A 24,481-nucleotide genomic window follows, 5' to 3' on the forward strand; every position below is an offset into this window, starting at 1 on the left:
GGGGATTGTGTTTCATTAATTGCGGCAAGGAATTTCTGTAGTAAAAATATTTTCCCGAGTGAACTTTGGCACGGAGTTCTTTAGCGTCGCTGAACTGTTGCAAGAGTTCAGGGTTACCATTGCGCTTGGAAACGCGTAGTCTGGCAACACGGCGAGAAAGATGCAGTATGTCCCTTGTTATCCAGGGCATACTGTGGTTTTGCTTTTTAGTTTTTAATGGAACAAAACGCTGAATACAGACCTTCACAATGTTTTCGAAAAATGTTACTAAAGAATTCACGTCACCTGATATGCTAAGGTGCTGAAACTGTTCAAATGCGTCACTTAATAAATCCAGGATAGCCACGTCGTCTGCTCTACTGAAATCCGGAAATGTTGAATAAGTTAGTTTTGAGGAAGGAATAGAACATGGGATCGAAACAAGAACAGCGTTGTGATCGGATATCCCCTCGACGACTTCGCATGTAAAATTCGTCGCGAAAAGAGAAGAGCTTAAAAACGCCAGATCCAGTATTGTCGAAGACCTCGTGGACTTATCAACTATCTGTTTTAATCCAAATGACAAAGAAAAATTGACAAGTTCATTACTGATTGCAATGGCGTGACCAGTAATGGATAATGTATGCCATTGAATTCCGGGAAGATTGAAGTCTCCTAGGATAATTATATTTGGATTGCTGATATGATGAGAATGCAAGAAGTTACTTAAAGAATGCACGTGGTCTATGGAAGTGCCTGGTGGTCGATACACCGCACCGATAACAAATGATTTGTTACCTACGTAGAGTTTGCACCAAGTTGACTCTATTTCGACAGGGACCGAAATTGCAACAAATTTCAGACTAGACTTAATGAAGAGAGTGACACCGCCTCCTTTCCCATGCTGCCTGTCCGCCCTAATTACAGCGAAACCTGGAGGAGTTATTTCAGAGTCAATTATACCATCATGTAGCCACGTTTCGGTGACCGCAATGACATCAGGCGAATGAGTTAGGATTAAAGAGATAAAATTTGGAAGCTTGTTTACTAAACTTCTGGCATTAATGTTCAGAACACGAAGGTTGGCGGCGGTGTCCCGTCAGTCAGAATCTGCGGGTGACTTGGCAGCAGTAGCATTAGCAGCAGCAGTGTCCGGGGGCGTTGATTTCGAATCTTTGACCAGACCTTTCTCAACATCATCCCAGTTGTACCGCACGCTATCAATAAACACGTGGTCATAACGCAAATGAACCTTCGAGCCTTCGATTGTTTGTGTCAGACCATGTCTCCTGGGCCGAGATCTTGAGGCCGGTCACCCTGAGAGGCAGCGTGACCTCCTTGGGAGGCGATGGAGTAGCCTGAGGTAGTTCTACCCGAGATGAAGATGGCCCCGCCACAGCCTCACTGCTCTTGGTGTGGACAGGTGCGAGAGGCCGGTGTAATGGACCGCCGCGTCGCACACACATTGACAAAGATTGTACGCAAAGTGAGAGAAAATAGCTTGCTGTTCAGATACGCTTTCTTACCTGTTTAAATTATATGTTTTCTTTTGTTTTCAATGTTTTTTCAGTCCTTCACGATGGACAAGACCTGGAAAGGCAAGACGCTCCTCTTCAGAGTTAGCGCTGTGGAATGCCGCATTGCAGTTTTCAGAAGCATGTTCTTTGAAGTGCATTTCGCGCCAGTTTTCCAGCTGTGGCAGCTCTGGGAGCCAGGATCAAATATTTGGCAGTTGAAGCAACGTGCCGGGTTGAGGATGTATGGGCGCACTGCAATTTTTGTGTGCAGCATTTGAACATACTCAGGGAGTACGCATCAATTGAAGGTCAGTACAAGGTGCTTCGTGTGGATTTCTTTGTCATCTTTTCTCATATTGGTTCTTTTGTAAAGACGAAGACGAACATTCTGTGCAGCGGCGGCAGTGCCATCGCTGCGCGTGCTTTGGGCTCGCTTTGGCTCACCGCAGACTGTTGCCGCCCTGCTCCTTTAATAAGGTTCCGGTGCCTTTAATAAACCCCCGTCTTACATTTGGTGGAGTCCCCGGGTAACGATATCGGCTCCGGAGCTCCGTAACCGCACTCTTCCGGCACCTGCTATGCCTGTGGTCACCCAAAATCAAGCTGTGCAAGCAGGCCCACCGACTGTCATATGTGCCGGCTCCCTTCGCCAGCGGGACCCGGCTATTTTCAGCGGAACAGATGAACATGACGTGGAAGATTGGATCGCGTCCTACGAACGTGTGAGGCTCTATAACAAATGGGACGACGAGACTAAGCTCAACAATGTCATTTTTTATCTTACCCGTGTCGCCAATTTAAGGTACCGTAACCATCAAGGGGACGTTGGAACTTGGTCGGCCTTCAAGACGAAGTTCTCCGAAGTTTTTGGTCGCCCGGCTGTCAGACAACTCCGCGCCGAACAGCGCTTGCGTGAACGGTCGCAGCAGGCTGGCGAAAGCTTCACTAGCTATATAGAAGATGTAATAGGTCTATGCAAACTAGTGAACGTCAGCATGCCGGAAGCTGACAAGATTAAGCCGATCCTGAAACGTATTGATGATGACGCCTTGGACTTGCGTGGGACTTGCGCGCCGTTTCAGAAGTCATCACGTTGCGCCAGAGCTTCGAGGAGCTGCGTAAGCAGCGGGTCCTGACTCATCAGCACTCAGCTCATGTAGAGTCACTTGCTGGACTGACACCCGCAGCTGATAACTCCTCTCTGCTGCAGCAAGTCAAAGATTTTGTGTGTGAGGAGGAGGCCCGTCAGCTTTCTCTTTTGCCTAGCCGTCAGGGGTCGCCACCATATTTGGCCCCGGCTCTCCAACATGATATTCCAGAGCAGGTTGCTGAGGCGCTTCCGTCCGCCCATTCACCATCACATGTCGCTGCTCCGCTGACGTACGCTGACGCCGCTCCCAGACCTGTCGCCACCCCTCTGAGTTATGCCAACGTCGTCCCAAGACCTGTCGCCCGTCCACTGACTTACGCCGAAGTCGTTGCTGAAACTCAGCCGCGTACGTACCCTACAGTGTCAGTGCCGGTGCCAGCGCCGGCACATTATATGCGACCCTCTCCGCGAGACTGAGATCCCTCGCGCACGACGGATAACCGGCCTATTTGCTACACCTGCGGATTGCCCTGGCACGTAGCCCGCCATTGTCGTCGCCGTCTCCCAGTTTCCGCCCCCCCCCCCCCCTGTCAGGTACTGTCCTCCAGCGCGTCAGTACTCCGCGTCTGCTGAGCCCCGTCCGTTGGCCCGTCCTTCCTCCCCCGAACGTTCGTCGTTTACCGACCGCAGTACCCCTTCACCGCTACGCCGCTCCATTTCTCCGATGCGTCGCCGCCCAAATAATTCTCAAGAGGAAAACGAGATGCCGCAGTTCCTGAGGCAAGAACTGCGTCCCCGTCTAACTACCAAAGACCTCAGTTGTCACCTGGGAACCTTATTGACGTTTCGGTGGAGGGAATTTCTGTCATGGCCCTTGTCGACAATGGCGCCGCAATTTCCGTAATAGACGCAGAACTCTGTCGCCGCTTGAAGAAGGTTTAGACGCCAATTGCCGGTCTCTCGCTGCGCACGGCCAGCGCTCAGCCCATCAAGCCGTCAGCAGCTCGCACCGCTCGAGTCTTAATTCAGGACGTCCTATATATGATCGAGTTCGTTGTCTTGCCGTTTTGTTCACACGATGTTATTTTGGGCTGGGATTTCCTGCCTCGTCATGCTGCGGTCATAGATTGCGCTCGCGCTGAAGTCGGATTCTCTGCCTTGCCCCAATCGCCGCCGGACGCTGCTCTCTCGTCGCCATGTATTAATGCCCTCGTCGCCGAAAACATCGACCTGCCTCCGTGCTCTTTCCTCCTTGTGCGCCTCTCTTGTGACCCTCTCCGTGATGACACTGTACTTTACACGCCCGCTCATACATTTCTCCGCCGGAAGTGTCTTCCCCTGCCTTACGCCGTATTGACTATTTCTGCTGGCTATCCGTACTGTGGGTCTGTAACCCGTTCTCCTGCCCTAGTGCTTTGCGCCGTGGCGAATGGGTCGGCAGTGTCCAGCCCATCGCGTCTATTATATCCCGACAGGAGACTGACGATGCATCGCACATCAATCTCCCTGCGCTCAGCCCACCATCTTCTACGCCCACTCCTTCCTCTACAAAACTGTTTCTCCGCTCCATAGACGCAGACCTTCCTCCGCCGCAGCGCACGCAGCTTCTCCACTTGTTCCACCAGTTCAGCGCCTCCTTCGACTGCCATCACAGCTCCCTGGGCGAAACCTCGACTGTCACAAATCGCATCGACACAGGTGCTCACGCTCCTCTACGGCAGCGCCCCTATCGTGTGTCGACAACCGAGCGCCAAGTTATTGAAGATCAAGTCGACCAAATGCTCAAGAGCGGCGTCATCCAGCCCTCAAGCAGTCCTTTGGCTTTGCCAGCTGTGCCTGTCAAAAAGAAAGACGGCTCCATCCGTTTCTGTGTAGACTACCGCCGCCTTAAGAAGAACACGCGCAAGGACGTGTATCCCCTGCCACGCGTCGATGATGCGCTAGACTGCTTGCAAGATGCCGAAATATTTTCTTCTTGAGATTTACGTTCCGGGTACTGGCAGGTACCCACGGAAGAGGCCGATCGCCGCAAAACACCCTTTCTAACCCCTGATGGCCTATATGAATTTACTGTGATGCCTTTCGACCTTTGTAATGCTCCTGCCACCTTTGAGTGGATGATGGATACCATTCTGCGTGGGCTGAAGTGGAAGACCTGCCTCTGTTATCTCGACGACATCATCGTGTTTTCGCCTGATTTTGACACTCACCTCTCCCGGCTGAAGCACGTTTTGACCTGCCTCTCCGACGCCGGCCTTGAGCTCAACTTATAGATGTGTCATTTTGCCGCCCGCCAACTTACCATTTTAGGCCATGTTGTTTCTAAGGACGGTGTCCGTCCGGACTCGTCGAAACTTCGTGCTGTGGCTGCGTTTCCTCGACCTACATCTATCAAAGATGTGCGCAGCTTCCTGGGTCTGTGCTCCTACTTCCGTAGGTTTATACGCAAGTTTGCCTCAATTTCTGCACCTTTGACACAACTTCTGTCCGGCAGTTCCGATCTTTCTCAGTGGTCCCAAGTTTGTGGCGACGCCTTCCATTCTTTGCGCCGTATCCTCACCGCACCACCAATAAATAACGCGCCATTTCGACCCAAACGAACCTACCGAGGTCCATACTGACGCTAGTGGGGTAGGCATTGGCGCCGTACTCGCACAACGAAGTCTGGCTTCATCGAATACGTCGTTGCCTATGCCAGTCGCACGATAACAAAAGCTAAATTTAACTACTCGGTCACTGAAAAAGAGTGTCTGGCGATAGTTTCGGCCCTTACCACCAAGTTCCGCCCTTACCTCTACGGCCGCCCGTTTGAAGTCGTGACCGACTACCATGCGCTATGCTGGCTTTCCTCTCTGAAAGATCCATCCGGTCGCCTCGCGAGGTGGGCTCTTCGCCTCCAGGAGTACGATATCCGCGTCGTGTATCGTACTGGCCGCAAACGTCAAACCGCCGATGCTCTATCCCGCTGCCCACTTCGAGCCAATATTTCCAGCCTTTAAACCTTCGACGTCTCCTCACCGATGCTTCACATCAGCGTCATGCCTTCCTCGCAGCGTGCCGACCCATGAATCTCTTCTCTTATTGACTTCCTCACCAACCCTACGGCTGCTTCGCCTTCGCGCGCTGTTCGCCGCCATGCTTCCCATTTCTCATTTCGGGATAACCTCCTTCATCGCCGCAACTACACCTCAGACGGCCGCAAGTGGTTGCTAGTTATTCCCCGTCACCTTCGCTCGGAAGTCTGCGCCCATTTTCATGCTGACTCGGAGTGTGGTCATGTCGGAGCGTTCAAGACCTATGATCGCATCTGAATACGATATTATTGGAGTGTCATGTACAAATTCATCCGCAAATACGTGCGGTCTTGCCTTACCTGTCAACGTCGCAAGCCACCTCCTCATCGTTCTGGTGGAGAATTGCAGCCGCTACCTTGACCTTGCCCGCCACGCCCATTTGACCGCGTCGGCAATGACTTATACGGTCCCCTCCCGTACACTTCGGCCGGCAACCGTTGGGATATCGTCGCGGTTGACCATTTGACAAGGTATGCCGAAACCATAGCCCTTCCAGCCGCCACAGCCTCAGAGGTGGCCTCGTTTATTTTAAACCGATTCATCCTTCGTCACGGCGCCCCTCGCGAACTGCTGAGCGACAGAGGCCGCGTCTTTCTATCGGATGTTGTGAAAGCACTGTTCACCAAGTGCAATATAATTCATCGAACAACCTCCGCATATCATCCGCAAACCAACGGTCTCACCGAGCGCTTTAATCGTACCCTCGGTGACATGTTGTGTATGTATGTCTCTTAGTCAAACTGGGATCTTGTCCTTCCGTATGTAACCTACGCGTACAATACCGCAACGCAGTCCACTACTGGCTTTTCTCCTTTCTTTCTCCTTTACGGCCGTCACCCTTCTGCTACCATCGACACCATTCTCGCATACCAACCCGATGCTTCCGAGTATACACCTCTTTCTGAAGCCGCCCGGCACGCCGAAGACTGTCGCCGCATCGCCCGTGCTCTCACGACTGACACCCAGTGCAGAGAGAAATCCCGCCACGACCTCAGTCAAACAACACCACACTTCTCCAACGGCTCCCTTGTGTGGCTCTGGATTCCGACGAATACTCCGGGCTTGTCATCAAAATTTCTTGCCAAGTACCACGGCCCATACCGCGTACTGGACCGCACGTCTCCAGTTAATTACACTGTAGAACCTCTCAACCCACCTTCTGATCGCCGCCGCCGTGGACGCGAGACTGTTCACGTCCAGCGCCTCAAGCCATTCTACGACCCAGCCGTCCTGTTTGCGCCCTGAGTCGCCAGGTTGGCTCCTTTTCTTCCCGGGGGCAATTGTAAAGACGAAGACGAATTTTCTGTGCAGCGGCGGCAGTGCCATCGCTGCGCGTGCTTTGGGCTCGCTTTGGCTGACCGCAGACTGTTGCCGCCCTGCTTCTTTAATAAGGTCCCAGTGCCTTTAATAAACCCCCGTGTTACACTTTCTAATTTGGTGGCATTTTGACAGGCGAGGCCGTCGAGCATTTCCTTCTCGGTGAGACCCAGAAAATCAATCTCCAATATCACACCGCAGACAGTGTCAAGCTACCTGTGGGTTGTAAGGAAGGCACTAGTGTCCCCAAATGACAATGTTTTAAAGGTTAGGTATTTGAACTTTATCTCTGATCTAAAGCACGAAGTGATCGCTATCTAGTTTGGTGATTTTGTAACTGCGTCCCAAAGATTCTTTCAGCTATTTCGTAACTATGAATGGGAATCTTTTTCTTGACGGTTCTTCTGGACCTTCACTGGGGGCGAGATGCTATTTCGGATGACGTTTTTTCTTTTCTGAAGGAGCTGTTTCGTTACATCGGTCCGCCTTCTCTTGGGAGGGCAATCATTTAATGAAAGAAGGGAGCAATAGAATATCCATGTTTTAGGCTGCGCTGCGCGCCACCCACCATGAAACCCAATGAGGGACGGGGCATGAAATTGCAAGCAAGCCCTGCCCACGCCAGCTGTACACCTTATCTATAGCCAAATAGAACGAAACGCAGGGTAGTTCCACACAGTGTTGACCCTCGCCGCCATGAAAGAGGCAAGTAAGAAAGAAGGGAGGGGGAGACAGCAAAGTTGTGAGATACACGATAGGAAAGTGAAAGGCGAAGTGGAAGACAGGCAAAGGCGACTGCCGATTTCAGCCGGTTGGAGGTGCTGTCTACGGGATGCGCGGGCCAAAGTGGTGTGCTGCCTCCGCCGAGAGGTCTTAAAGGTCCAAACGCTCGGCATCCGCACAGCTGCTAAGATCCTCTTTTCTCCACACACGCTGAGCCACGAAAAGGCCACGGAAAGCCCGGACGCTCAGAAACGTGGTCGCGTACTGCTGGCCGGCGCCTTCCTGCGGAGATGTCCCTGCAGATTCTCGGGAAACTTCTCAGCTCACCATCATTTGCATGTTGCAGATTCCTTTGCCGGGTGACTTCAGCAGACGTATTCCCTTAGCGCTTCCAGAACCTCGCTACCAATTGTTGTATGCTGTTCTTTTCCGAGACTGTTGAACACTGCTTTCGTTTTCTGCGTATGAACTTTTAGACAGACGACAGTGCTGCTCTACCTGTCAGCACTGCTCTGACTGGCACAGCGTAGAGCCACTTAATGAACTATAAGCGACGGAATCGCTTCCCTCTTCCCTCTATGCTGGCGCTCCTTCTCTCGGCTCCTACCGGGCGTCGACGGTTGCGGCACCTAGGAGGGGGACAGCTAGCAGACGCTCGAAACGCTCGCCTTTTGGCGCGCCTGTAGAACACGCTCCCGAATGAATTTCGTATTGCGTTTTTGCCTTGGACTTCGATCGAAAGGAATGAGATCTTGCCGTGGAAGATTAAGAATGAGTTGCTCCAGCACCTAACCCGGTGCATGTTGCACTGCTTTATTGAAGCTTTTTCAATAGCGATCGCTTTGAGTGCGCAGTACGCTGTGGAATTGGCGCCCCCGTGTGTGGTCGCAGCTGTTTTATGGACGTCTTCGCAGTCGTTTTTCGACTTATGCCTTTTGCATAATATCAAAGAAAACTTAACGCTGACAATATAAAGAGGAGTAGCATGCACCATGGGCGTGAATCTTTCGCTTTTACTTTTGCAAGAGACAGACGTGCGCTGTAGACGACACAAGAGCGGATGGTGGTGTCAGGCTTCCGTAACATTCAACTTTCAAAGGCACGTTTGGACGCGTAGCATGTCTTGCTCTTTATATATATTGTGAGACAGGAGACAGAGCGCAGGATGGAGCGAGCTTTAATGGCACCCGCAAGTATGGCGACCAACCCTCCGAAGAAGAAGATGATCGATGATGATGGATATGTACAGATGAAGACGAAGGTCGCATGTTGTGCTTTGAGCGATGATGATGGATATGTACAGATGAAGACGAAGGTCGCATGTTGTGCTTACACTTTCTCCCCTCGCGTACGAAAGCGACCGGCCCGGGCGCAGATTAGAGCACAGTGGGGCTACGGGCAAAGGGTTTGAGGCGGGAAACATGAACAATCTCGGCACCTCGGCAACGACGATCATTAACAGGATAAACAGGGGCAACGCGATAGTTCACCGGGGACGTTTGTTCGAGGACAGTATACGGACCAATATAACGGCTCAAAAATTTTTCACACAATCCCGGGGTACGCACTGGAGTCCACAGCAGTACCTCATCACCAGGGTGAAAAAATACGGCACGGTGGGAGAGATCATAGGTGTTTTTCCGGGAGGCTTGGGAGGCGTCGGTATTCAGGCGGGCAATGGCACGGCAGTAGGTAAGACGAGAAGTAAACTGTTCGTGAGAGAGTCTGGAAGAGGTTGAGGGGGCGGAGAAGAAAGACGCTTCGAGGGTGAAGGTAGGTTGACGTCCATACACAAGGAAGAATGGGGAGAAGTTGGTGGTTCTTTGCACGGCACTATTGTATGCAAAGGTAACGAAGGGAAGCATGGTGTCCCAGTTGGTGTGGTCGGGCTGGATGTAGGTGGCTAGCATATCGGACAGCGTGCGATGAAAGCGCTCTGTGAGCCCATTGGTCTGAGGGTGATAAGCTGAAGAGGTTTTGTGCACGGTTCTGGAGGCGTGAAGAACTTCGGCAAGAATGCTGGAGAGGAAGGACTTGCCGCGGTCACTAATAAGGACACGAGGAGCTCCATGGCGCAGAAGGATGGCGTTCAGGAAGAAGTGGGCGATCTCTGAAGCAGAGCCGGAAGGAACAGGGGCCGTTTCAGCGTATCTAGTTAAGTGGTCGATGGCAGTGACGATCCAACGGCTGCCCGTTGGTGTTAATGGTAAGGGACCGTAGAGGTCAATCCCAACGACTTCAAAAGGGGAGAAAGGACAGGGGAGAGGCTGTAGAAGGCCCGCAGGGGCAGACGTGCTCCGTTTACGACGTTGGCAAGAGATGCATGACGCAATATATTTTCCAACAGCGGTTGAGAGGCCAGGCCAAAAGAAACGGCGCTTGATGCGGTCATAAGTTTTCTGAAAGCCTAAGTGGCCAGCCGGGGGGTCATCATGAAAGGCCTGCAAAACTTCTCGGCGAAGAGAACGGGGTACGACAGGCACCCATGAGTCACCGAAGGGGCTGTAATTGTGCCAAAGAAGGATGTTGTCGACTAGCTTGAAAGAGTTAAGTTGGCGACGTAGGCGGGCATTCGGTGGCCGCGTAGCACCGCTCAGACGGTCGATAAGAGTCCGGCAGTAAGGGTCGGCCCGCTGCGCTGAGGCGAGATCGCCAAGACTGGGAGCTGGCATCAAGTCAATGGATGCGGCGGTCAAGGTTGAAATAGCCGTCGAAGGGGTAGTTTGGCAGTTTGAGGATTCGGAGGACACGGGTTGCGGATGCGGAGGTTGGGTTTGGGCGAGGGGACAACGAGATAGCGCATCGGCGTCCTGGTGTTTCTTGCCCGATTTATAGGTGACCGTAAAGTCATATTCCTGGAGACGGAGAATCCAGCGGCCGAGGCGGCCGGACAAGTTTTTCTGCGAGGACAACCAGCACAGGGCATGATGGTCAGTGACAACTGTGAACTGGCGGCCGTACAAATAAGGGCGAAATTTCTGAATGGCCCAGACAACAGCGAGGCACTCTTGCTCAGTTATCGTGTAGTTCTGCTCCGCTGCAGTCAGTGTACGACTGGCGTAGGCGATGACTTGCTCGCACGAAGAGTGCTGCCGCTGCAGAAGAACTGCACCAATGCCGTGTCCACTGGCGTCCGTGTGTAAAATCGTTGGAGCATTGTCGTCGAAATGTGCCAGTATCGGATCAGATGTGAGAGCCTTCTTTAAGGTAGTAAAAGCGACCTCACAGGCCTCAGACCAAACAAACGGCTGGTCAGCGCAGAGGAGCTTATGCAAAGGGGCCGCAATAGAGGCAAAGTTGCGTATGAAGCGCCGGAAGTATGACGCTAGCCCCAGAAAACTGCGCAGGTCTTTGACGCGCGATGGGCGAGGAAAATGCAAAACTGCAGCCACTTTGTCGGGATCAGGCTTTACACCCTTCTGGCTAACGACGTGACCGAGTACCTTGATAGAAGTGGAAGCAAAGCAACATTTCTTGGTGTTTAACTGTAGGCCGGCCTCAGAAAGTGCGCTTAATACTTCATCGAGACGAACAAGGTGTTCAGAAAAAGTCGAAGAAAAAATGACTATGTCGTCGAGGTAGCATAGGCACGTTTTCCACTTCAGGCCTCGGAGAACGGTGTCGATCATGCGCTCGAACGTGGCCGGAGCATTGCATAGGCCGAATGGCATAACGTTGAATTCGTATAATCCGTCGGGAGTGGCGAAAGCAGTTTTTTCCTTGTCGGCCTCATGCATTGGTATTTGCCAGTATCCGGATCTTAGGTCGAGACTAGAGAAAAATTGTGCACCTTGGAGACAGTCGAGGGCGTCATCAATCCGAGGCAGCGGATAAACATCTTTTCTAGTGATCTTGTTAAGGGCGCGATAGTCAACACAAAAGCGTACTGAGCCATCCTTCTTTTGAACGAGCACAACAGGCGAAGACCAAGGACTCGAAGAAGGGCGTATGATGTGGCGCTTGAGCATGTCGGCTACGTTATCTTGAATAACCTTGCGCTCACTAGAAGACACACGATACGAGCGACGGCGAATGATGCCCGAACCATCTGTGTAGATGCGATGCTTAGCTGCGGTGGTTTGGCTCAAGGTTGTTGCCTGGGTATCGAAGGAAGCGGCATGCTTGGTCAAGACGGCAAGCAATTCATCTTTTTGAGTCGGGGTTAGACCGGGGCTGATAGCAGCTGAAATAGATGCAGAGGCAGAGGCAGGGGTCGAAAGAGCGAAGCTTGATGGGGCAGAGGAAAGAACGGCCACAGGTTGAGTGGTATCCACAGAAGCGATGGCTGTGCCTTGACGCAGAAGAATAGGTTCCGGCGTAGTGTTAAAGGCAGTCAATAGTGAAGACCCATTGGTGAAGCGGAGCAGGGACGCGACGAGAAAGATGCCCCTTGAGAGAAGACGGGGGCTTGGTGTGACGAAAACGTCCCCAGCGTTGACGTGGGCAGAAGCAACAGAGAGGACATCGTCGCAGCCGGGGTAAAGTACATGATCAGCGGTGGTAACCAGATGATGAGAAGGCAGGACAGAAATGGCTGAAAGGTCGGATGCAGAAGCCTGTAGAGTAGGGGGACAGCAGGTAATTACAGCTTGCGCAGAGTGGAGGAAGTCCCAGCCGAGGATGAGGGGATAAGCACAGGAGGGAAGCACAGCAAATACTATGTAGTGCAGGATGCCGTCGATAGTGACTCGTGCCGTACACAATCCGGAAGGACGCATTGATTCATCATTGGCAGCACGGAGAGAAGGACCACTGTAAGGGGTGCGCACCTTGCGAAGACGAGAACATAAATCAGAACTAATTACAGAAATGGCGGCGCCCGTATCGATCAATGCTTCAACTACAGTGCCTTCAATGTCAACGGTTAACATGTTCGATGGCTGTGCAGGAGGAATTGAGAGGGCGGCGTGCGGTGCAGTTTTACCTCCGGAAACTGCACAATTTAGTTTTCCGTGTGGCCAGTTGTCTGGGAGGATGGTGGACGTAGAGGCGACGACGAGCGGCGGAAAGGCGATGGGGAGCGGCGGCGCGACGGCCTGTCGGTCGAGGAGCGGTCCGGAGAGGTAGAGGGATAGGAGGGACGATAATTGGTAGGGTCAGCAAACGGTGGGCGGTAAGCGTACGACGAGTGCGGAGCGTCTTGGGAGAAGTCCCCGTACGATGGGCGACGAGGAGGACTGGAGGCAAACGCCGGACGGTAAGCAGGTGACGAGTACGTAGCTCCGTTGCGAAAGTCGGGGTACCACTCGCGCTCGTCGCGTTGACGCCGACGGCACACACGGGCAACATGCCCGCGAATTCCGCAGTAGTGACACACCGGCCGACGTGCAGGCGGACTCCAAACAGGACACATAGCGGGGCTCGGGGACACAGAGACCGGAGTTTGCTGGACGGGCTGTGGATGCGACGGGTAAACAGCAGCAGGAGGCGTCGCAGCAACCTGGGCATAGGTAGGCACAAAACGCGGTACAGGTGGTTCCGCAGCCAAGGGGCGAGTGACCGAAGCGAGCTCGTCTTTGATGAGATCACGCAAAGGCGAGGACGACGGGGCTGGAGGCGGGTGGGAATCAACTGGCGGTAAGGTGGAGCCATGCAGTTCCTCCCGGATAATGGAGCGAATGAGGGAGCGTAAGTCCACGTCGGGTGAAAGTGGGGTGTCCCAGGTGTCTTTTAATCGAAGCGACTGAAGGTCGTCAAGACGATGGCAAGTTGTTCGGATGTCTTGGACTGACGTTGGATTCTGGGCAGCAAGCGTGTTGAAGGCAAATGACCCAAGCCCTTTCAGAAGATGACGTACCCGATCGTTCTCTGACATAGCGCTGTCGACACGTCGACACAGGGCAAGCACGTCTTCAATGTAGGATGTGTAGGACTCACCGGGTAGCTGAACGCGCGTATCTAGCTTTTTTTTGTAGACAGCGGGGCTTGCACCAGATGTGCCAAAGATTTGTCGTATCTGTGCCGAGAAGTGAGCCCAGTCCGGGATGGCATCTTTGTGGTTGACGAACCAAGTCTTGGCCACGGCAGTGAGGTAGAACGACACGTTTACAAGTTTCATCGCTGAGTCCCAACGATTATAGGCACTGACCTGGTTATATTGGTCGAGCCAGTCCTCGACATCGTCCCCACGAAGACCAGCAAAAATGGGAGGCTCGCGCTGGAGTGTGGTGATGGTCCAAGTGGGGTGTCCAGAAGATTGGGAAGAACCGGGTTGGCTCATCATTGCTGGCTCCAGACGGTTCGAATCGAGAGGAAGAAGAACGGGGGGCCCACCGGGAGTACGAGTGGTGTTGTCGCTGACGGTAGCCATCGGTGCGGATGGTACGAGCAGGTGGCGACCGGAACGTAGCTGCAGTCTGGCGGCGGAGAGGACGCAGGGATCGAGAGCACACTCCACCACTTGTGAGACAGGAGACAGAGCGCAGGATGGAGCGAGCTTTAATGGCACCCGCAAGTATGGCGACCAACCCTCCGAAGAAGAAGATGATCGATGATGATGGATATGTACAGATGAAGACGAAGGTCGCATGTTGTGCTTTGAGCGATGATGATGGATATGTACAGATGAAGACGAAGGTCGCATGTTGTGCTTACAATATATATATATATATATATATATGTAGCTTTTATATTTTTAGCGCCGGAAAGCTGGGCAATTGTTTCGAAGTGGCTATTCCCCGGATACGCAGACTACCGTTGAAAGAATCCTAATGGCTGAAGGCACTTCTGATTGCGTGTAGATTGGCGAATACGGTGACCTTGTTGCCCAATGTTACACGGTCGTGATGAGAACGCTTTTGGTTCCTAGCCATGTCCGAATGGTGGGTAATCAGAAAGCACATGCATGCGCTGCACAAGCAACGTTCGTCCAAACAAAACGAGTCAACACACCGCACAGGGTTTCTTTGAAGTAAATGCAAAGTAAACTCAGAAATAAGTTGGAACCTGCATGGGAATAGCAGGTAAACAAAAAACTGCATTCTGTAGAGTTAAGTTTAGGAGAATCGAGATCATGCACACACCAGGAACGTTTTACAGAAATTATTTTATGTCGACTACGTATTAGACACGCACATCTTCAACCGAACTTCTTACTAACAAAACGGGACAAAACCTCTCTGCGAAATGTGCGGTGACGAACCCACTGCAAACTAGATTTTAATTTCCTCTTCTAAACTTCAGAGACTCTGAAAAATTATTTTACATAATTTACAGTGAATGTATTCCTTTACGCCCCATATTGCTTTTACTTGAAAAGGCACTTATTGATTTGTCAAGTATGTTAAAGTTTCTGAAAGAAGCTAGCGTTTTAAACAAAGTGTAGGTATTAAAAACTTCACTTACCCACAAGGTAATCTAACCCTTTCTTTGGCGCATCATATCCCGAGTTCCACTTGTGCTACTGAACTGAAGATAACTAAACAACTAGACTTTTAGTTTGATTTATGGGTGTTTAACGATCAAAAGCAACTCAAAGCTATGGGGGACGCCGTGATCAAGGGTTCCGGAAGATTCGACCACCTGGGGCTCTATAACGCGCACCGACACCGCACAGTACACGGGCCTCTAGAATTTCGTCGCCCTCGAAATTCTGTAGCTGTGAAACATGCAGCACTGCTTGGCTCACTGCGATGTTGTTTGTTTAGTTGAGTGAGCTCTTGAGTCAGCACAAGTATCAGTGGCTGATAAGAGGAAATTGGCTTGCGTCGTGAAATCCTCATGCATAACGCGCAAGAGCCTGGATCACCGCAATAAGTAAATAAAGTAAGATTTGGTACGGTACAACCATATCAGAAAAGATTAAAAAAACAAAAAGGCAGCGCGAACTTTTATAAACAATTGATAAAGCACGCCCAAGTGCTAGCACAGCACCACGCCGTACGCAAGACGATATCAGCCTTAACAACGCTAGACGTTAAAAATGGTCTTCAGTGTGTGCGATCGACCCTTGTTTAGTGATTGCTTCTACCGCACCTATTCACGGTGCCAATGTTCAAACGAGCCAGTTTGGAAGGTATATTCGGCGCCCGTGACAATGGCCGTGAATATGTTTGCGACTATGTTTAATGGATGTGCCTGCTCGTGGTCTCGAATATTAGGCACGCAGGTACGGTTTATGCAAGGGAGATGCCGATACTGCTGATAGGCAGACTAACATCCGACTTAAGTAACAACCCCGCCATAAGAAATGGTTGGTTTATGGGGTTTAACGTCCCAAAGCGACTAAGGCTATGAGAGACGCCGTAGTGAAGCGCTCCGAAAATTTCGACCACCTGGGGTTCTTTAGCGTGCATTGACATCGCACAGTACATGGGCCTCTAGAATTTCTCCTCTAAAGAAATTCAAACGCCGCGGCTGGGATCGAACCCGCGTGTTTCGGGTCAGCAGCCGAGCACCCACCGCACCACCGCGGCGGCCCATGAGAAATGCGTTCAACAGTTCGCGCAGCATCATGCGTATAGGTCTCCACTGCAAGCAGCACGAAGTGCAAGGGCTGAAACTTTACGAAACGCTGTTTTAGTCTCGTGTTCTAAAGCAAAGGAGTTCGACAGCAACAAAATAAATACGTCGAGCAATGCGCACAACATCACGGCCAGACCACCGCAGCAAGCACAGTGAGTAGTGAGGATCAAATGACATGAAGCGTAACTTTGGAGACGAGCCCGCGAACGAGCCTAACTACAACCAAACGAATACGTCCGGCAATGCTGGCAACACCAAAGCTCGACCAGCTGAGCCAGCAGCGTCATCGGCGGAGCTCAGACAACACGACGCGCGGATTTCGTAGCCGGCAAACGTACGCAATTTACTGCAAAGAACGACTGCAGTCACTCGTGATTCACGCCAGAACTTCCGTTAAAATATATTGGAGTATTGAATAACGTCACTTAGCAAACAAAGGAGCAGATCAGGCGCATTACCGAAGGTTTCCCGGCCTATATTGTGCAGCCAAACCATACGTCGAAATTCGTTGTTTTTACCGTACGGAATAACGAGAAATATTTCGCCGTTGTCTTCACGCCTGCTGCATCCATAAGCACATCACAAGCACGGCATCGTCGGAACACGTAAACGCCGTCATCGCTGGTGAAATCCTTGCCGCCAAAACTCCTTCGCACAAAAACAAAGATAATCACTCCCGGGATCAGCGCCGGCGTCTGCTACGGAGCAAAAAAAGCGCGCGTAAACACGGAGTAAAAAAAAAAAGGCGCTCTTTGTGTCATCCCCTATTTTTCCTGTGTGTGTGTCTTTTGCGCCATTCTGAACTTCAAACACATCACCTCGGCATTCCGACCAAAGGGAGCGTCAGCTCTGCTGGGCCGCAGCAGCGGAGTGCGAAAGCGACAAGGTTCAAAGCTTGTCATTACTTTTTGTACACTCTGGGGCTTTAGCACAGCGAACTGCTCATTAAGCCCTACGAATAGCTGTCACTGAATCTCGCGTCACACCGGCGAGGTAAGCAGAAGTCAGTTTTCATTCCGGCGCCTTAGAATAGTGGGTGCAATTCTGCTTTTGCCAGCCCTCCCGTCCCCGGCCGTTCCAAATGTAGATTACACATTCGTTAGGGGGCTCTATCGCCCTCTTTCCGGCTGACGGAGCGCTGTCATGGGCTTGGCTATGCGTTTTATATTTTTTTTTCTATAACGGGATGCTATGTGACAGTGGAACTTGTACAGGTGGCAAGGGTCTAGATTTTCGCGAATCGGCGCCACGAATTATCAATTGAAGTAGACAGGACAAGCGCTTCTCCTGTGCACTTCTATTTCTGTGTCCTCGTGTGAAGCGCTAGTCCTTTTAATTAATAATGTAAATCCAACCTTTCAGCCTTGACGGCGCCACGAAAAGGCAGCCATAGAAGTTAAGCTCGGAAGAACATCAAGGCACTCACTTTTGCTAGCGGCTGAAAACAAATTGACAGTCATGTCCTCAGAAACACCAGCCAATGCTTCTAGTACTAGTATATGTCCAATCCACGCAGTGCATAAATAACGCGTGCCATTAACAAAATGCTCACTGAACAGTCTTGAATACTAGCAGAGATATTAAAGAAATGCTGTGAATGGAAGCGGATGTTGAAAAGATTGTTCCCAGACAATTTTTTATTTTTTCTTACGCGGCTGCGTCCTCAGTCTGCACTACCCGTGTCTTCTGCTGTGAATTCGTAACATCATTCACTACAGGGACGCGATAGCCCCGATGCGGAATATCAATGGTATGGTGCCACCTTTTCATTACTGCTTCGATAATGTAGTGCTGAACCTAGTCAGCAAAGATAACACGGATTTTTTTATGAACGATGCAAGTGCAGCTCGGGAAAATGTCGTCACTGTCGTTTTCTGAAAGTAAAAAAGAATAATGCTCAAATATTTACCACTGCCTTGCGCTATTTTCAGTGCGTGCAGAATTTCTGGCCTTACTTGGTATTCATCCTTTAAAATTAATATTCTTCAAAATCACTGATAAGGATAGTCCAGACAGTTGCGCATCTTTCGTACAACGCACGTCATTATCACGCTCGCTTAAACTTCCTGCCCGGGACGCTACGAATTTTTCTTTGACAACAAAGTTTTTGTGGAAGCTGTATTCCTTTGTAATCCTTTGTATTGTGGATGCGCTCGTGTGCATGCGCATAAGAAGTTACTCACTGATTACACATTTGAACAATATTGTGGGTCTTTCCAAAACAGTGGACTAAACGAGGCTTTCGTCGTGAATCTTTTTTTTTCAGATTTTTAGTCAAGCTGTTTAAAACTAGGGAGGAAAGAAACATTCATAGCCTTTTATCCATCCATAACAGCGATGTTACCCTTAAAAAAGCTTGTCATCTGCTAAACTCAAAAGTAAAGTCCTTTCAGAACCCTGGGATGGTGGACCCAGCTCGCGCCGTTTGAAAAAAAGGTCTAACTTCTAAACAGCGTGCACAGTATTTCTCAGGAAGACAATGCCGCAATGCAAATAGCAATAAACCGGCGGCAGAAGCTTTGGAAAAGCGGTTAAAACACACCAGCCGCACGAACTAAAGACGTGGGCAAAAAAGAAGGAGCAAGTAGACGGGACAGGCGCTCGCTTTGATAGCTTCAAAAATATATGCATACACTCTTCAAGGCGTCTGGATCACTTGCGTAAGTTGTTTAAAATTGTCCACGAAATAAAGCACCTAAACCACTGACCCGCATAACAGGCGGAAAGTGTTCCCTGACTCCCAGCAGAGCGCAAAACGCCTCAATGGCACGGATCTCTCCACTGTATGGATATTGCTTGCTCTCCATAGAATATGATGATCTAATCTAGGTCTCGTTCAAACCACCTACTGTTCACCTACATTCCCAATCAGCTATATTCAGCCACTGCTTCTGCTTCGTTTGCTCAAAAGTAGTAATAGTAGTGGCTTTATTTGCATTTAATGTGGAAAGAATTTTTGTTACCCCGGCATCTGCTATCGCGGCTGGAAGCACCTGAGCTGGGGCAGCGGAAAAAAAGGATAGCAGGCCGTGTGTGGAAGTGGAAAGAAAGAGGTGAGGGAATAATAGAAAGGAGAGGGTGAGGGGTACACTGACAATAAATCTATATACATATATAAATGATAAATATAAATATATACAGGTCGCACGCACGTTAAGGTCTGGTAGGAAGAAACAGGGAAATTCTCTAAGTCAACACCAGTAGAGCAATAGCGCAGTAATTTGTGTCGCAGGCAACGCCCAGTGCGAATCCACGCAGAGAGAAATATATTACTCTGTTTCCTCTCGCGTCTGGGCTCATAGATCCGAAAAAAAAGTCAGATTTTTATTAAAAGGTGTAATGGGTTTTTCGGGCACTGAACACAAAGCACAGCACGGCACAAAGCACAAAGCGCGGAACGGCGTTCACCGAAAGTCAGTGGTTCCAACAGTACCAACAGGAAGCGCGCGCTCGCCGAGAGCAGTCCCGCTGCGGCGCGGGCACTTCTCACAAAGGTACTATTTAGTTCCTTACAAGAGTGCCACCGCGGTAGTTCAGTGGTTATGGTGCTCGGCTGCTGACCCGAAAGACGCGGGTTCGATCCCGGCCGCGGCGGTGGAATTTCTTTGGAGGAGAAATTCTAGAGGCCCGTGTGCTGTGCGATGTCAGGGCGCGTAAAAGAACCCCAGGAGGTCGAAATTTCCGGAGCCCTCCACTACGGCGTCTCTCATAGCCTTAGTCGCTTTGGGACGTTAAACCCCACAAACCAAACCAAACCAAACCAACCTTACAAGAGTATTCTAGGTGTCCAGTATATTGGCTTAGATAGAATGTGGGCTTTACCTGTACTGCCGTACTACAGACTTCCCGATGAACTTATTCAGCGACGATTTCTAACGTGTGCAAGGTCAGTGTTAAGAAAGGAATAAAAAGGAGATTTGACAACTGCTGTAAGTGATTATAGCACGGAATTTTCTGTTGGAAAGCCAGTTCCCACTGGTCACATATTTGCTCCCTGCTTAATATCTAACACTTCAGGTCATTGCCTATTAAAATACACGAACGGACAGCAAAAGGATTTTCACGAAAATATTTTGCAATGGCAACAAATAGCACTGACCTTTGTCCAGAAGAGAAGAAAGATGTTCGTTTTGGGGAGCAGTCGCCGAAAATCCACGGGGTTAATCGCGAACCCTGATAAGCTGACGGCTTTCTCTTTGTGCTGAAGCTTGGTGCAGGTAGTCAACGGCGTCCTTGAAGCCTTCTACGAGATCCCCATTCAAAATATTGTTCATGAAAAAGGCTTTGCCGTAGAACGCAACCTGAACAGCCACAAGCACGCGCCCTTCAATTTGTTGCATCGAAGTCTGGGTGGCCATTAGTTTTTCTGTGGTCCACATGACAACATGGATGGTCTCCTTTTTCCTGGAATGCTCCGACCCCGTTTCTATGAAAAGGCTAGCGTAGACAGCACTCTCTCGCACCGTCCAAACCTCTGTGCCTTCCATGGCGCCGCTATCGTTGCCGAGAGATCTTAAGAACGACGCCATGCGTTCGACCGCCGCATAGCAGTCATCAAGCGTCGGTAGTTCAAGCAGTCGGTAGAACTTCCACCCCTGGACAATCGACAGTGCCATCAGTGAGCAGCGGAAACAGCGCCGCGAAGTGTGACTGCTCCCTTTCCGTCTAGACGCCCTTCACAGCGTCGCAGATTGCTCTCGGGATGTGGATCGGTTATAGTTACCGCAGTTGCGAAAGTTACCGCAGACTCTCGTCGTCGAGGCGCACTAGATCTTGTGGGTTGAATTTTTCGAGCACTGAGCACAGTTCACCTATATCTTCGACAGCATTAGTGAGCGGGCTTGCAACGTCGCAAGTGAAATCCTGGCAGCCGAAGATTAAAGCTGTAGTGTCGCTGTGTCGTCAGTCAAGCTAAGATGTAGCCTCGAAAGGAACCGCCCAGTAAATGACGTCGACGCGAGGGCAACTACGGAGCCAGAAAGTGTTTCACAAATTTTAGTCACTGACGGAAAGGAGGACGATTCACAGAAAGTAACGTGCTATAAAAAAAGATTCATAACATCTCAAAGAAAGATACGTGCAGTATATCCAAGAGCGTAAAATTGCCTCAGAAATGCCCAGCAGTACGGCTCATGCATTTAAACACATCATTCAGATAACAACTGGCGTCGAATTCCAGTGTAACGTGATTTTGGCACCAGTCGTCCCAGGCATTAACCCATTCACTGGGGGGGGGGGGGGGGGGGGGGGGGGGCAGACGTGGTAAAACTGCCCAAAGAAGATATTTTCAGATAAAAAGGAGCGCAAATCATGCTTGGGACACAAATATGGTGAGAGAATATCAGTTTAGAAATACAGGAGTAAACCCTGCTACCTGCTTTGCCCAGAATAATGCCCCGATCACACGTGCGCTGCTTTATTAGTATATATGGCCATGCTACCTTATAACTGTTGTGATAGCACTGGTCAAAGAATGATGTATAGTGAGAATGCAACGTTTCCCTTTGTTGACTGTGTGTCATGTTTATGGGAAGGGCATGCATGTTCGCGCCTGCGCTCGTGAGGTCCGGCAATTGAAGACATTCAAAGTACATTCAACTGTTGGCACTTGTGTTGCCGTACAAGTGCTGGAATGGCCTGAAATTTATTGGCTCGTATTTTATGAAGTAGCGCTTCATTCCTCAACGTGAAACTCGCAGGTTTGGGCACTCTTAAAATAATGTCGTAGAAAGCTAGTAAGTGCACCAGTTTCTGACGTTCTCAACATTTAATACTGTTTTGCTAAATATTTACTACGCACTTTAGAGTAGGTAGTGAAAGTCGCACCTCCCAGAGTTATTACTACCTACGGCCGCTGTTTAGTTCCTCATTAGCAACCGTTCCTTTTATTGCCAGCTCACATATGACAGCTGTTACTCGGAAACTGATTGCATTGAGCTCACGTTTTTTTTTATTTCCTCAATATTGACAAATTTGCATTGTTACGCTAACACACCCAACTAAGAACTAAGCAGCCCGTGCGAAAATGTTACTACCGATGTGCTTAGTAAATGCTACTGCATTTTGTTTGCGAGTGAAGAACTCTAGACTAGCTTCCTGAAACAGTAGATTTCGCTTGTTCTACTTTTACTTGCTCTCATTACTGAGAAGGTATCGTCTAGCGCGACAAGCTTATGATTGGTACTTGCTACGGAACTCTCTGACCGGGTTTTCAAGACAGGGGCTTCGCCCTTATTAGCAGCGCGCGGCTAGGTTGATTTCTAACTCTAATCGTTTTCATCGGGGCTGTTTCCGCAGATGACATGTTTCAGCGAGGTGCGATAAGTTCGCGTTTACTAAAAGCCACGAGTCGTTTGTGTACAATCAAATAGATTATCTGCCGGCACTACGCAACATAACTGGTGCACGCGCTGCTCGGTACGTACTGAAAAAAAAAAATGAAAATAAAACAGGTAAAATGGTTTCACCAGTTCAGTCGTTAACAAATAACGAATGCATTATAAAACAAGCATCTTTGAGGACCTCTGTTTCCGCCGAAAGAAACGAATATCTGTGAGCTGAGCAAACGGTTTCTATCCTTTGCGGCAATTAACGGCTACCCGCAATCATTACGTTGACGGCTATGGGTTGTGCAGCTAAAGCAGTTAGTTGATGTTGTAACATATTCATTCTGCTTTTCTTCAAAATATTTTGTTAACTGCTGCTACTTAATAGACCTTTTTGCGAGCGCAAATTCTCTCCTAACAATCCAGCGCTGCATTCGTAACTGGCATCACTTGCCAGAGAAAAGCTGAGCAGCTTCAGCGAACGATAAAAAAACTAACAATCCATTACTTCAGCAGGTGCTGCGGTTCTGACAGCTTTTTTTCCGAAATGCAGTCTAGCATGGGATAGTTTTCCTTTCAGTTAAATGTAAAAAAGCAATTGTTTTACTTACGATTCATGTACTATATTTTGTGGCAAAACAAAAACAGATGATAGAGGCTGGAAGAGCAAACACGGTATGAAAGCGCTCTCTCCCTAACATTTGGCAGACACTTTAAACAGCCCGCATCAGAACAAATTTTAAAGAAGGATTGTTTAGATTTTTGGTTGTAATATCTGAGAAAGCTGTTTTGAACTCAGGTGAACTGCAGGAAGGAAACCTTCAGAAATAAAACATTCCAGAATAAAGATGCCAGTTTAAGCAAGACAGCTTATATGCTCCTGCTGAAGGCACTTCGCGTTAATGTTTCTGCAGAAAACTGCGTTACAACAGGCTCATTACCTCTCGTGAAGTATTAAGGCGGAAGCCTTTAATGTCTCATCGTTGTAAGCAGCAGTTGTCGACAGAAAATGTCACGCTTTTCAATTGGTGGAAACGGTCGTGACGTCACAGTGCGCGAATTTCAAACGGGGCCAATTGTACTTTGGCTAGTATCGTATAGTGCTGCTCCAAGTAAGTGGGACTGAGCTTAGTCAATTGCTTAATTACCCAATTAGCCTAATTAGCTTTACTAGTCAAGCCATATAAATAAATAAAACCGATTAAGAAATTGGTCGAGCTCAGGAATCGAACCCCGGTCTTCGGCGTGAGAGACGAGCATGCTATCCACTCCGCCATGCCCGCTCGATGGTTTGGAATGAACAAAGGCGCGTCTAGTGAATACGGTGTCTTCACTCACTCTCATCCTCCTCCATTCCCTTCCGGCGAGGTTTAGGTATCCACCGACAAATGAGAGACAGATAATTTCCTTTCCTCAAAAAGCAATTTACCGACGAGCGAGGCGTAGAACCAAATGGGCGATGGCGTTCTATGGTCTCCTTGGCAGCGTTGCAAGATGCTGTCGCGTTCCACTCTTAGGGGCGAAGCTTAACATCTTAACCACACACCAGTGACCACATTTTAGGTAAAAAAAGTGCCCCCCTGAATTTTGTGAGACAGTTACTGCGTAATTTCCTTTCCTCAAATACAATTTTCATTTTCTTCATTACGGCTCCTCTTTATCTATCTTCTTTCACTCCCACTTCCTCCCTTCCTCTACGGTGCAGTCCAGGTGTCCACCGAGATGACGGAGAATTACTGCGCCATTTCCTTTCCTCAAAAAGCGTTGCGTTCAAAGGGCAAGGCATCGCGCCGAACGGGTGGTGGCGTTCCGTGGACTCCCTGGCAGCGCTACAACGCGGTGTCGCATTCCACTCCTAAAGGCGAAGCTCAAGCGTCATTAATTAGCAGTTAATTAGTATTCAGGCATTAATCAGTAATTAACCATTGATTAGTGATTTGTCATCACTTAGTAATTAGTACTCAATTATATGTGACGCCACCAGTGCCACAG

This window comes from Amblyomma mixtum, chromosome 10 (genome assembly GCF_055824585.1).
Source record: "Amblyomma mixtum isolate Tamu chromosome 10, ASM5582458v1, whole genome shotgun sequence".
Lineage (NCBI taxonomy): Eukaryota > Metazoa > Arthropoda > Arachnida > Ixodida > Ixodidae > Amblyomma > Amblyomma mixtum.